At 42.9% G+C, this 13,839-nt stretch overlaps 1 protein-coding gene across 1 annotated transcript in view; it reads right to left on the reverse strand.

Moving 5' to 3' along the window:
- Positions 1-13,194, reverse strand: part of SCML4 (Scm polycomb group protein like 4) — a 119,125-nt gene extending 105,931 nt beyond the window's left edge. Inside the window, exon 1 of the mRNA XM_075063428.1 lies at positions 13,069-13,194. The gene's annotated coding sequence lies outside the window, so the exon portion shown is untranslated. The remainder of the gene's footprint in view (positions 1-13,068) is intronic.
- Between the last annotated feature and the right edge of the window lie 645 nt (positions 13,195-13,839).

Consider the following 13,839-nt stretch of genomic DNA (forward strand, 5'->3'; position numbering starts at 1 on the left):
ACCTGCACTTGACTGTCAGCCGTAGCGTAATGTGACCAGCCACTTACTATAATAACTAATCATTGTAATAGTTAGCACCTGGGGCCTTAACTGACCTCAGGGCCCATTGTGCTTGACACTGTGCAAACATGGAGTAAGTCAGTCCTTGCCTTGAAAGGCTTACACTCTAAATAGACAAGACAGACAAAGGGTTGGAGGAGAAAATGAGGCACGGCAGTGAAGTGACTAGCTCAAGGTCACCCAGCAGGTCAGTGCTAGAGCTGGGAATAGAAGCCAGTTCTGTGGCATCCCAGTGCAGTGCTCTATCCACTAGATGACACTGCATCCCTGGTGACAGTATCTCTCACTTACATGAGGATAAAACACATGACCTTGCAGCCTGCAAAAATATCCCAAATAATGAAAATGTTGCCAACATCGCAGGACACAGGATTAATTCAGAAGCGGAACTAACAGCCAGAGGGAAGACACAAACTAGATTGACAAGTAAAAACCACTCTGATCAAAAGCATGACAAATTCTGGCAAGCACGAGAATTGTCTCTTAACAACTGCCCCCCTACAAGAAACACTCCCAACTGGCGTGTTCTAACCAAAACCAAGACAAGGGCAGCCTTCAGCAGAGAATCTGGTGCAAATCGGGGCACACCTCTGAATGAAATGATTAATGGAGCAACTCTACCATGAAGGAACCATAAAAGATTTCCTGTGGCCTGGCCAAACTTTGCAGGCAATCAATATCATTTGCATATACAATGCATTGTTTCATTACAGCACGAAGTACTAGACTAACAGGAAACTTGGGAACAGGCCTTCCCTGTGTGCCCTCTCTGAAAGGAAACACACGCCCAGCTTCAATACTGAAAAGTATTCATGTACCTGAGGTGCACTGAGGCTCTGTGAAACCAAACCTGCGGCTTTGATTGTGATTGGAAAAGCAGGAGACACACAAGAGGGGATGGCAGGCAGTGAAAACCCAGGTGATCTGTGGGAAAGAACCACTCGAATGTACTTAGCAAAACCTCCTTGTCTGGATAGGCTGGTATCCACGTATCTCCTGGTTTAGTGTGTGTTCTCTGACACACACACCACTATTAACCTTAGACCCACTTCTCAGGCCCCATAACTCTCCCCCAAAATCACCTTTCATGATTATCTTCTATTATGATCTAGTGTAGGTTTTTCTCAAGAGGCCAACAGACACCAAGACCATTCAAACTTGCATTGGTTTGTCCTTTATGGTCCCTGCCCTTAGCTGCTCCCAGCTGCAGCTGCTTTTTCTTCTTTATTTCCTTCCTTCCTTCCAATTCTTTCTCTTGGTATTTAGGGGAGGCTTTTGCAAAAGGGTGGGATTTAGACTGTGCTTTACAGTAGTCAGGCCTGGGGTCATTCTAAGCTCTCCAAAGACATGGTGCCTTATACACTAAGGCCTCTTTACACCACTCAGCCAGCATAGAGAGGCATTTGTATAAATGGGAATGAGGTCCCGGGGCTCTCTACCTTCTTGCTGCTGAGCTGATATCATGTATACTATCACCTGAGCCAGACAAGGGGCAGGGGCTTTGAACAGGGCTGTATTCAAGGAGAGCACTGCACAAATAGAGTATATAGGGTACTAATGGAAAGTGGGGCAATGTAGGGAAGAGTCTAGTGACAGGCAGAGGGAAATGGATTATCACAAGGCAGCCCTATATTCTCCTATCAGGGATAGCTCATTACAGGGGTGTACTCTTGTTTTTACACTAGGCTAGAGCTGTGTTTCTCAACTGTTTTGATACCAGGGATTGGCTTGCTGCCTTCCTAAACTGTGTCAGGGAGATCTCAGGGACTGGTGCCGATCCACAGACCAATCATTGAGAAACACTGGGCGAGAATTTGCTCCTGGGTGACACAGCTATGGTACTCCATTGAATGTACTGGATTTACTCCTCACTGACATCAGAGTAAATGACAGGAGAATCAGGTCCTATATAAGCAAAAGAGTCACAGCACGTGACACCGAAATGCAGACGTGCCGGGGGCGGAAAGTAGCAGGTGCTGAGCAGTGCACAGCAAGATTAGATGCCAGTTTAGGACCAGAGGTGAAGAATCCCTTACCCAGCCAAAAAAGGAAGGGAAATTTACAGTAGGTAGAAAGAGTGTAAGTTTGGCCTGCAGTCAAGCAGGCAGGAAGTAACACCCTGCCTCTTGCACCTGCAATATCACAGTGCTGCCCTAACACCATATTGAGACTTTGGTTCAGTAAGGTCTTGCTCCCACCAATCTTTTACTCCTGCAGGTAGGCCCAATTAATGTCAGTGGGACTGCACATGCATGTAAGTGTTTGCAGGACTGGTCCCTAAAAGGGAAGAATGTCACGTAGTCAATAACCAGGCACCACTGCAATGTGGAAGGGAAAAACTAGGCAAATATCAGGAACGTAGCAATATCTTAGTGTGCCAGAGCCCTGCTTTTTTCAAATAAACCATACAGAGTGATACATATTTACATGCACTAGCCCCTCTTACAGGCACAGACAATTTGTGCAGGTAACTCCCATTACTGTTAAGGGAAGCCATTCACATAAATCCCGCACACATTAATGGCCGACAAGCCCCCTTTGTGTAGGATTTCGTGTTGCTGCATTTAGCAAACGCGGTGTAAATGTGGCTAACTTAATATGCAAATACATTCAAATATTTTCTGAGCCATAAGAGATAGTTACCAGGCACATCTCTCATTCATCGTTTATAGAAAAATAGATGGAGGCTGACAGATGAAATCAGGAGATAAATGTTATGAATATATTTTTTCTGTTGCAACAGGGAAAAGGACATAGACTCTCTGCCTGTACATAAATAATGATAATAAATTGAGTTTCTCTCAGATAATCTGTCTTCTGTTTAGTTCATTTTTTTGTGTCCTGGGTACCCATCTCCAAATCCTTGTTTCTTGCATTGCCATTCTGTCTTGGTTAAACTGGGTTCCCTCTGACCCATCCTCTGGGCAGCAGAATAATGCTCTGTAATTTCACCGGGTTACTCATTCAGGGTCTCGTTGGTAACTTGGCAGCTTCCCAACTTGCATGAATGAAGCGAGCCTGCCTTGGAATGATGGGTCACCTCTCTTTAACCCTTTGGTTTCCTGACACCAAAAGCCAAGTATATTCGACAATGGCCTTTGGAGTCGGGGAGGGAAAAAACAATAAAAAACTAGCTCACTCTTACATTTTTCTTCTTGGATTGTTTGACAGGGCACCAATGAGACAGTGTCAGAATTAAAGTCAATGATGCTGCATAGCAGAAGAAAACCAATTTTTTGCACCAAGGAAACTTTTAAAATGTATTGGAAAATGAATTAACCCATCACCTTAAACCCCTCAAGTCACTCAGGCAATAGGTGTGACTGAAAGATGCCTTACACAGAGGTGTATCTTCCAAAGGGCACTGAGCTGTTCATTATTTCCCTTTCACACCAACATGTCCCATTACATTTGTACTTAGTTCATTGGTTTACTCTTTGCTATATTCCTCTCAAAGCAAAGTCCTAAATAATAACCTTTTCACAGGTTTAGGGTGGGGGTTTTGAAACCCACCCTAGGAATTTCAAAAGAGAATTACATACCTGTTACCAAATTCAGTAGGATGGTTTAAAGAAATCTATAACAAGGATCTCATTATTTATTACATTCTGCTTTCATCCCTGTTAAATTCTCAAACTTGTGGGGAGACTCTGAACTCCTTCCAGGGATGTTCGCACCCAGTCTGCCTGTATAGACAGGGAGAGAGGGACTAGGAGAAGAACTAAATAATCATACTTTCCACCTGCACAAGCCTTTTTTCAGTGGAGGTTCTCCAAGAACTTTACAGACTATACTTGCTTTTTTGTTTGGTGCTTAACTAAACCAGAAACCCAGTCCAGCATACTCAGGAATGAAGACTTAATATTCAACAATTCTGTCTAATTTGCTCAAATACAAATGGAGCTCATCAGCAAAGAAGAAAATATTGACCAGATGCTCGGTCTCCAAACTACAATTCCATCATGCTACAATGCCCCTGCAATTTCTCCCTAGTTATCAGTCCCATGCCCACTTTCCCTCTTTTGACAACTGCTTCCCATTTAAAACAAAAAAAAAACCTCTTTATTATTAGGCCCAAATATTATTTCTGGTGAAATTGGAGGAACCCTTCTCCAGGATTTCTCTCTCTCCTGTTTCTCTCTCTTTTATTTTTATGTATATGTTCCCAGTGCCTCTCTTGAGTGAACCAGCATTTGTAATCTTACGTTTAAATTTCATAAATGAAGCCATTTTATATAAAACATCCAAAAAACCCCAGTTGCTATATTACATTTCTGTCATCCTTTGGCTCCTTTCTTCACTTCCTAAAAGATGCTTAGCTATTAAGGCGTTGGGTGCAGTATAAATACATTAGTCAGAGTGGATAAAATGTGCTTATGATGAGCCAAATTACCCCGCCCCTCTTCGCATGCACACACTTTGGGTGCCTGTAAAACCCTGTGGGTATTTAGACACTAGTGGGTTGGTTGGGAGGTGGCCTTTCTGGGAGTGGAACACAAATTCAGTGGTTCCATCAGTGTGTTGCAGGTAGGTCAGGAAACGTGGGTATGGATGCGGCCTGTGAACATGTGGATTTCCAAGTGGTTAGCCCAGCTTTACATTTATACAGGTATATAAATCAAACCAAAACTCTTTCAGAAACATGCTAATGTATATAGAAACTTCTACAATGTTCTGCCCTATCCTCTTAGCCTCTCAAAGCTCAGGCTGTGACAGACTCTGGTGAAATTGCAATTGAATTACATCCCATATCTAATTACTGAGGTAATTTCAAAGAGGAAAGGGAAATTTCACATCAAGGGCAGTGGGGGTCTGTCTTGAGGTTAAGGCACCACTAAGGACAGCTTGGCTCCATTCCCAGCTCTGCTACAGCCATCCTGAGGGAGCTTGGGCAAGTCACAATCTGTGTCTCAGCTTCACAGCTATAAAACGGGAATAACACCACATAGTTTCTTGTCTCTTTATGCTGTAAGTTATTGGAGAGAGTTCCTCATTCAAAATACAGCCTAGAAGAATGGGTCCCTAATCATGGTGGGAGCCTCCAGACAACTATTAATAATAAATCCAACTGTGGAATTGCACAGGGTCCTTGGCCTAGAAGCGCACATGTCTTAGGGGAGTTGCTTGCCCTATTTGAAGAATGAGATAATGGGGTTATTTGAGGGAGATGGTCTTTCAAGGACTTCATGTCACCAAGGATTTCCCCCCGCATTGTTGGAAGTTGTCTCTCTCATTATGTAGAGTGGGGTGAAAGGGAGAGGTGCGGGAGGTGGAGTGGGAGTGTAGCATAAAGCCCCTCTTGAAAACTGTTGTTGCCAAGCCAACCTGATCTTTTAAATGGAAATATCAGGGATGCATTTCCCTCCAGGGACCTCCACTTTTCAAAAGCTAAAAGAAATATATGCTACAGCACGAGGGAGCTCTTCCTCGCCTCTCTCTGCAGGGGCAGTTCAATCAGTATAGTCTTTCCTGGAGGTATTTGGAAACACTGGAGAATGCTCTCTGGGATGCATTGTTAGAGATTTTCTTCTCCCTGCAGCGTTAGGTACCAGCCAGCACTGCAAGTGGGATTCTGATGGAACAGTCACGTGATCTGGCAAAGCCTGTGTTTCTCTCTCTTTCATCAACTGCACCACACCTGAAGTAGCAGGAGAATGTCCTCATTAACAAATTGCATTGCTAGAATGAAACCTTCATATGCAGAATTAAAAGCCCTGGTTACAGCCTGAGCTTGCCCAAGACCTTCCTTCATCTCTGGTGCAGAGGTTAAGCTCTCGGTTAATTATCAAACCACCCTTAGACATCTTGCCCTGAGCAATTGTGAAAATAAATATGTTAATGACGAGTTAATCTATTAAAAACAGAGGGAGTCCAACAGAGACGTGGGAAAGAAGAGGGATGTTTAACCTGTGAGGTGAGGGCAGTGTACAGTACATTCTGCACTGCTCTGCTCAGTCCACTGATGCACAGGTAAAAACACAGAATCAGGCAAGTGCCAGGAAAATGTATGTGCACAATGCACAAATAGAGCATCTCTATTACTTAGAGTTACAGGCTTTCCCTCAGCAGAAAGTACCCCCACAAACACACAATTCACACCTGAGGAGCACTTCAAAGAGGAAAGTAGCTGATTTTTACAAACAACTTGTCTTGCTTCAGATCACAAATGATGTCATGCTAGTGTTATGTCACACTAAGGTGACATACACTGAGGGCTGGTCTACACTATGGAATAAAATCGATTTTAGATACGCAATTTCAGCTACGTGAATAACGTAGCTGAAATCGAATATCTAAAATCGATTTACTCACCCGTCTTCACCGTGCGGGATCGATGTCCACTGCTCGCCATGTCGATTCCGGAACTCCGTTGGGGTTGGTGGAGTTCCGGAATCGATATAAGCGCGCTCAGGGATCGATATATCCCGTCTAGATTAGATGCGATATATCGATCCCAGAGCAATCGATTTTAACGCGCCGATACAGCGCGTAGTCTAGACATACCCTCAGATGCAGCACAAGAAGTAGCATCTTAAATTAACCCCTTGTGTTTAATAAAGCAACATTTCTGTCACAGTTACCTTCACCATCTGTGTAGATTATGCTCAGATATATTTGTTTTACATAGATACCTGCTCAACCTTAAGTATAGCATCAATACCAAGAAGGATATGCCGAGAAAATGTGCACATGATGCAACAGATTGAGAAAAGCATGTTGACCAGAACACATATAATGTATGTAAATGTACATATGTGAGTATGTATATAGCCTCTGCAGAGGATAAATTTAACACCAGGATTTAAAATATACTTCTACTCTGATATAATGCTGTCCTTGGGAGCCAAAAATTCTTACCACATTATAGGTGAAACCGTGTTATATCGAACTTGCTTTGATCCACCAGAGTGCGCAGCCCCTCACTCCGGAGCACTGTTTTACCGCTTTATGGCCGAATTTGTGTTATATCGGGTTGCGTTATGTCAGGGTAGAGGTGTAGTTTATAGTTCTGATCCTGCAGTTTTAATTTTATTCGTGTGAGTAGTCCCACCGAAATCAATGAAACACCACTGGGAGTACTTGTGTGAGTAGAGGTAAGGATGTTGTTTGTGTTTGCAGGATCGGAACCAAATGTGTGTCTCCCTAAATCACTCATTAAGCAGACAGTCTAATGTTCCATGGGTCACTTAAAACACTGGAGAAATGAGGGCCAGGTTCTTGGTCCCAGCCCTGGCAGTGTTTCTCTGCCCCAGCACCTTGAAGTGGTTGAAAAGTTGCCCCAGCAGATGTGGGGAGGATTTCCCCTGGAAGAAGGAAATAACCTGCTCCTACACCCTCCACATAAGGGCTGTGTGAGGATAGGACAAGATGAAGAACATGTCGCTCCATTTGATCTTCAGTCAGCATCATAGTCCCTCTAGAATCACGACAGCTGATGTCATTTCGAGCAGCACTTATTTCAGATGCTCAAAGTTACACCGGCCCAGGATCACTGGCATGGCAAAGTGGCTTAGAGGCACTTTCCCCTCCCTACTCCAAACTCTCCTGAGCTGGGCCAAATTTACCGTCAGCCCAGCTGAGGCTCTGGTCTCTGATGTTTACACAATCTCTAATATAAAGACCACCAGGCTTCTTTCCTTCAGCCACTGTAGGGATCCAGCCTTGCAAACTGCAGTCAAGACCATCTAATTTCAATTAAGAAGTTTTCAGCAGGGATTGCCTAGTTACCTGGAATTCTTATGCCTGCCATATATTTTCCAGTTACTAATTAATATTCATTATGATCCAGATATGCATTTGGTAAAGTGCTAATGGCTCCTTTTTGCCAGCTACCTTTTGACGGAGAGCTACACAGACAGACATCTGCATAAAGGAGCAGGAAGGGTTTTCAGAAGCAAAGTGTACCTCAGTAGAGCTAGGGCTTTGGGGTGCTCTGGTGCATCACAAAGAGGTCAGGGTGGGGGAAGGGAGGGCTGGAGGGGTGAATAGGAAACTTTTTCCTTCCCACCAGCAAAAAGAAAAACAAGTGAAAATATGTGGAGAGCAAAAGGCTTGCACTGTAGCTCAGAATCTCTCGTGTGATGAAAATCAGTGGGAGTGTGGAAAGTGGACTCAGAACAAGAGCAAACTGTCCAGTACAAGAATTATCCATCCTTCGGTGTAACATAACTACTCATCCAGTGCATGTTCTCACCAACTTTTTGCTCTGTCCAATTTTACACTGTTTCCTTCAGGTAGCACTCAATCTTAGTCAATAACCTCTAGTTTTGACGATGTTTTAAGGCAATTAAAAAAACCCCGCAACATAGACATTTAAATGATTAGTTAGCAAAATTTAACCACACCCTCACCATGTTTCCTTCTGCCAAATCCTTCACCTTTGTCAGCAGGAAAACTTGGTGCAAAGAATCTAGTTTAGACTGTATTTTTAAAGAAATATATATGTCAATAACAAATTAATTAACATCTTTAACACACATGAATTGTAATTCTCCTGCACGCGTGCACAGAACAATGTGTAATCTCGCTGACACAGTTGTGAATGAGCTAATGAGAACATAGCAAAAAAGAAAGATAATTTTGTTTCCCTTCTTCAGGAAGCCAATTCTTCATGAGGCAACATCTTAAAACAAATAATATATTCCAGAAATACTTTTTCATTCAAGGTGAGATTGGCATGTCTCCCATTGTACAAATAAACACTATTAATTATTGTCCAGTGAAACCCATGGTAACAGTCACCTGCTAAATATTGTCACTAGGTCTAATGGCCAGCAAGATGATTTCCATCCACCTGAGAGTTCCTTCACATTGAGATCAGTACTAACTCCTCCCTCCACCCACTATACAGCTCGCGCAGGGGCGGGGAAGAGGACCCTAGGGGACAGGCTCTATTTCTTCTTACATTGTAAAAAGGGGGAGGTGTTAGTAACGCTCTGAAGATGTGATACTGCTGAAAATACCAGTATAGACAGGGCCTGATCTAATGGAAACCAATGGAAAGACCTTCACTGACATCAGTGGGATTTGGATCAGGCCCATCAAGTCTAAGGATTTTGCTTCTTCAAATTTTTCCTTATAACCTGGTTCTTCCAAACATTCTTGTTCTCACCAAACAGTTTCCTGACACACCTCTCCAGCCCCTGCCTGACCTGGCCTGTGTCTGTGGGCCTTGATTTTATTTGCCTCATTTATCTCCGCAGCCAGTAGTTTGGGGCAGAGAATGCGTCACCCTCTTTGGTTTGTTCATGCCATGTACATGTTTTGTATGTATAGGGAATAACAATATAACTCTGTTAGTTAGCTGAAGTGGAGTAAGGGCCTTCCTTAAGAGGGAAGAATTCCTACTTAGTCTTTACTGGAGGGGACAGTGGCCTTCTGTGCAAGGACAAGAAAAAATAATAGAAATAATCACTTGAAGTAATAGGACATTTCTCTCTTGAGCCCTCTCCCTTCGGCGGACCCATGCTACAGTGAGACTTAGGGGTTGTCGACACTGCAGTTAGACACCTGCAGTTAGCCCAGCTGACTCAGGCTCTTGGGGCTTGGGCTAAGGGGCTGTTTAATTGAAGTGCAGATGTTCTGGCTAGAGCTGGAGTCCAGACTCTAGGACCCTGTGAGGGGGGATTGTCCCAAAGCTTGGGCTCTAGCCTAAGCCAGAACATCTACACCACAATGAAACACCCCTGCAAGCCTGCGTCAGCTGGCCCAGACCAGCCGCGGAAGTCTAACCGCAGTGTAGGCGTACCTTAGATATATGAATAATAGCACTGAGCCCAAAGGCCAGCCTGTGAGTGTGCCATTTCAGGGGAGGTCCCAAGGAACTTTCCCTCCCATTTGTATGGCCTACAAAGGCCAAGGAGAACACAGGCACTGCTCCCTGCATGCTCTCCTAGAGGCACACAGCATCCCAAAGCATGTGAGGGAAGTCAAGGGGGTAGCATCATGGCTATTTCCACGATTTGCAGTGGTCCACAGAGCAAGTGTATTTTGCAGTTGCCCCCGCTGGGATGCAAGCACAGGTGCACTCCAGCGGCATGCTGTGGGGCTCAGAGAGGCAGCTGGAGGGGTGCAACTCGGCACAAGACTGCATATTAAAGATGCAATTGAGCCCAAAGAGATGGCTGGGGTAAGTAAAGGTTTGCAGGGTCAGGTTTGCAAAAAGACCCAGATGCACAGAGTATTGGAATGATATTGGGGCAGCCTGCTTTTCTGCTCACTGTCTCGAGATTGTGATGTTATTGCCTGTGACAGAATAACATACTTTAACAGCTGGAAGTCTTGTCACTAGTCTACTCTTGCCCTAGCATCGGTCCTCCTGCTATTTCATTGTTGAGATGCATCGAAACGCGCAGTGAAGAGACAGTGGCACAGAGTTAGGGTGTGAAGTCAGAGGAGAACAAAGCTGTACTGCAGCAGCAAAGGCTCCACTATGGAACACCAAATTAAAAAAAAAATCTTGCCATTGATTAAAGAATAAGTAGCGAGTGGTTCTGCTTCGGAGACTTTTCATTTCGTTTTGTTATGAATATGCTCTTTTGGGAGCTAAGCTGCAGTCTCTTGTGACGATAGCCCCTCACTGCTGCTCCTTGCATAGCTGTCAATATGCCTGACGGACAGTGAAGGTGCTCAGAGTCCCAGGGCTGCAATCCAAAGAACCCTCTCTTTATACTGAGTTGTAGGGTGAAATCCAGAGGCACTTCAGTAAGCAGGGTTTTCAGCTGCTGTGTACACAAGTTGTTTGTGGTGCACCCCACTCAACACCCCGCTTTCTAACTTCACCTCAAACAGACTAGAATCAGTCAGGGAGGGGGTGGTTAATACTACGTTACATTACAGAAAGAAAAAAATACATGGCAAAACTAAATTGAATATTCTTTAAAGTTCTAGGGATGACATCTGAAATATTCTGTAACTCTGTAACCTGGCATTGTCCATTTTTAGTAAAAACAAGTACATTTTGTGGCAAGCACAGAGCTATGGGGATGTCTGAGAAAAATCTCTCTCCGCAGTGTCTTCTTTATAGGCAGTGTGGTCACTCATTCATTCATACTTTATCAGCTGCTGTTGGATTTCAGGATGTGGCCAGGTCTTTCAAACTTAAAAATCAACTATTAATACTAATTCTTTTCTACATAGTGTCCACCATTGTATTAAGAGTGCTCTGGTTACACCATTTCAAATAGATCTATGAAAAAAACAGCAAATCTATCCAGCAGCCCCTTTTGGACAAGACTGCATCACCACAGATTTTAACAATGGGTTTATCTCAAGAGTTTTTGATAGAGCCCAGGAACTGAGGGGTTTTGTTATTTTTCCCCAGAGGTGTAAGTAAAACAGCACCCAACAGTGGAATTCTTTCTGATGCAAAGTGTGGCTTGCATTGACTTAATAACTGTGTTTCTTTCTTTTATCGTACAGGAAAAATCAATGTGAGATCTTAGTTTCAAAAAGTCACCTGTGGCCAGATAGGTCTGGAAGCCACTGAGTCAAAACAAGATCTCTAAAACTGGGCATTCAGAACTAAAAGGCAGATCCTCAGCTGGTGTAAATTGAGATAGGTTCTTTGAAGTCAATGGAGCTATACTAATTTACACAAGCTGCTGCCTGGCTCTAAATGTTTAATCTGAACTGAAGAGCGTCAGCCCAGCATTTCTGAAGAAGCTGTAAGTATTATCAGAACACAAAGGTAAGTTTTAAGATACAGTCCTGTGGATACAAACAATTATGCATCTTCCAGATATTGCTACCTAATCCCTTTTAAAGTTGATTTTTCATTATTCTCTGTGTTATGCAACCTTAGATACCCATGGGCTATACTTGGTCAAAATGTCTCCAGAACATTCTTAAAATAAAATACAGAATTAAAATCAACCCCCCCCCCAAAACAGACAAGTTAGCATGTGTTCCTTCTGCAGCTTTCTACATTGGCTTTGGATTCCTGGAACTTGCCTCATCCATACTGAAAACCCCAATGCTATTTCATTCTAACAAATTAGCAGTTTTACATAAACCCCAAGCAAAGCAAATGGCATTCATAGCCTCTTTCATTTATGAGCTCTGGAGAGAGAAACAACTTCCAGCTATGTCAATTGTTAAATTACTCACTGAGCAGGTGGGACTGCACCCTCTGTAAAAGATTCGCTCTTTGTAGACTGGATGGAGTGATGGCGTGTGAAGTTAAGGGACACAATTGCAAGGCTAACAGGAGTTGCACACACTCGTCACCCAGGTGATGTATGTCTACTTAATCAAGAAATAATTTGTGCCTGTGGTACCAATAACCAAGCCTATCTTTAAAACATCTGAAAAGACAAATCAACTAAGCTAAAGTGTCCTCCTTTGCTTCCTTTGTAAGTTAGAAGCCTCCTATCCTTAAAGGAAAAACCAGCACATCAAAATACTGCCTCCGGCAATTGTCAGTTAAGGATCCTTAGGATTAAATCCAAATTAATACGTGATTTGGAGGTATTAAAAAGATGATTTTTTAGATTGCCTGCCTGAGGAGCTATTGTTTGTTAAAAACCCAAACCCATGCTGTAAATACTGCTGCCCGCTATTCATGTTTCCAGGTAAGGAGCTTTTAAAAATGGAAGAGACATACACCTGGCAAGGGAAGGAAAGAAAGCCACTTTGATTTACATTTGAAAAAAGCATGAAGACACTCCACATAGTCAAAGAAATAGTTTAAATAGAGAAGCAGTTACACTCATGGACTAGCAGACACGCAGACACAGACCAAACCTGCTGAATACACTGATATCCTGCCCCTTTCTTTATTAAACTGTTCCTGAAAACACAATATTAGTAGTATGACTAAGTTAAGGTGTGGTTCAGTGTACATAGTCATCGTACAGCAGGGTCACTGTATGCATGTATCACACATACAATATGCAATTCAGGATTGCTAAAGTTATCATCTAGCAGTGCATACAACAGAATGACAGCTGCTTAAAACAGGGCTCAACAACAAAAACAAGGCACAGAAGAAGCATGCATTCCCCTTACCTATTGCTTATGTTAAAACACTGATCAGTGTCTTACAGAGACCAGGTATTTCGACCTAACAGGCATATGACTTTCAGCACATGCACACAGACTATTGCAAAAGCCATCTTCTCCCTGTCTGTTAGCACACTGTAAGTCTCCAGCAGCTCAGCTCTCCAGCTGCAAACATCTCATTAGACTAATGCATTCAGCACAGGCAGAAAACTCGATTTACCATAGCTACAGCAATGAATTTCCATTACGATGACAGCTTCAACCACATCATGTCCGGAAAACCAGCCAACCACTGCCTTCTAAAGAACACACACATTTTACATGCAAAAAATGAGGCCTGTGTGTTGTTTCCTTTCTCTTAGCAGCTAAACTAAGAAATTTTTTTTTGGCCATTTATTTATTTATTTATTTAAAATCCATACAAACTGAAAGGTAATATAACTTTCACTTTTTTAATAATAATGTCCCTGGCAATAACATTAATTATATTATGATGATCAGAATGGGTGTTTGCAACATTTCTGTTTTAACTACCCTCCTCTGTTGCCATAGAAACCAGACTGTATCATCATTTCTTTGTCCCGATCATGCGGCAATGTGGCCCAATACTGAGCTTGCACGATATCCACAAACCTGAAGGATGAGTTGTTTGACTTTTGGTAATTAAAATAGAGATCAATGATTTGGTGCTGCAGATATTTCAGTTAATGATGATACGTGCATGGGAATAGCTTTATACACACACACACACACACACACACAGATCTAGAGTGTGGA

This window comes from Chelonoidis abingdonii, chromosome 3 (genome assembly GCF_003597395.2).
Source record: "Chelonoidis abingdonii isolate Lonesome George chromosome 3, CheloAbing_2.0, whole genome shotgun sequence".
Lineage (NCBI taxonomy): Eukaryota > Metazoa > Chordata > Testudines > Testudinidae > Chelonoidis > Chelonoidis abingdonii.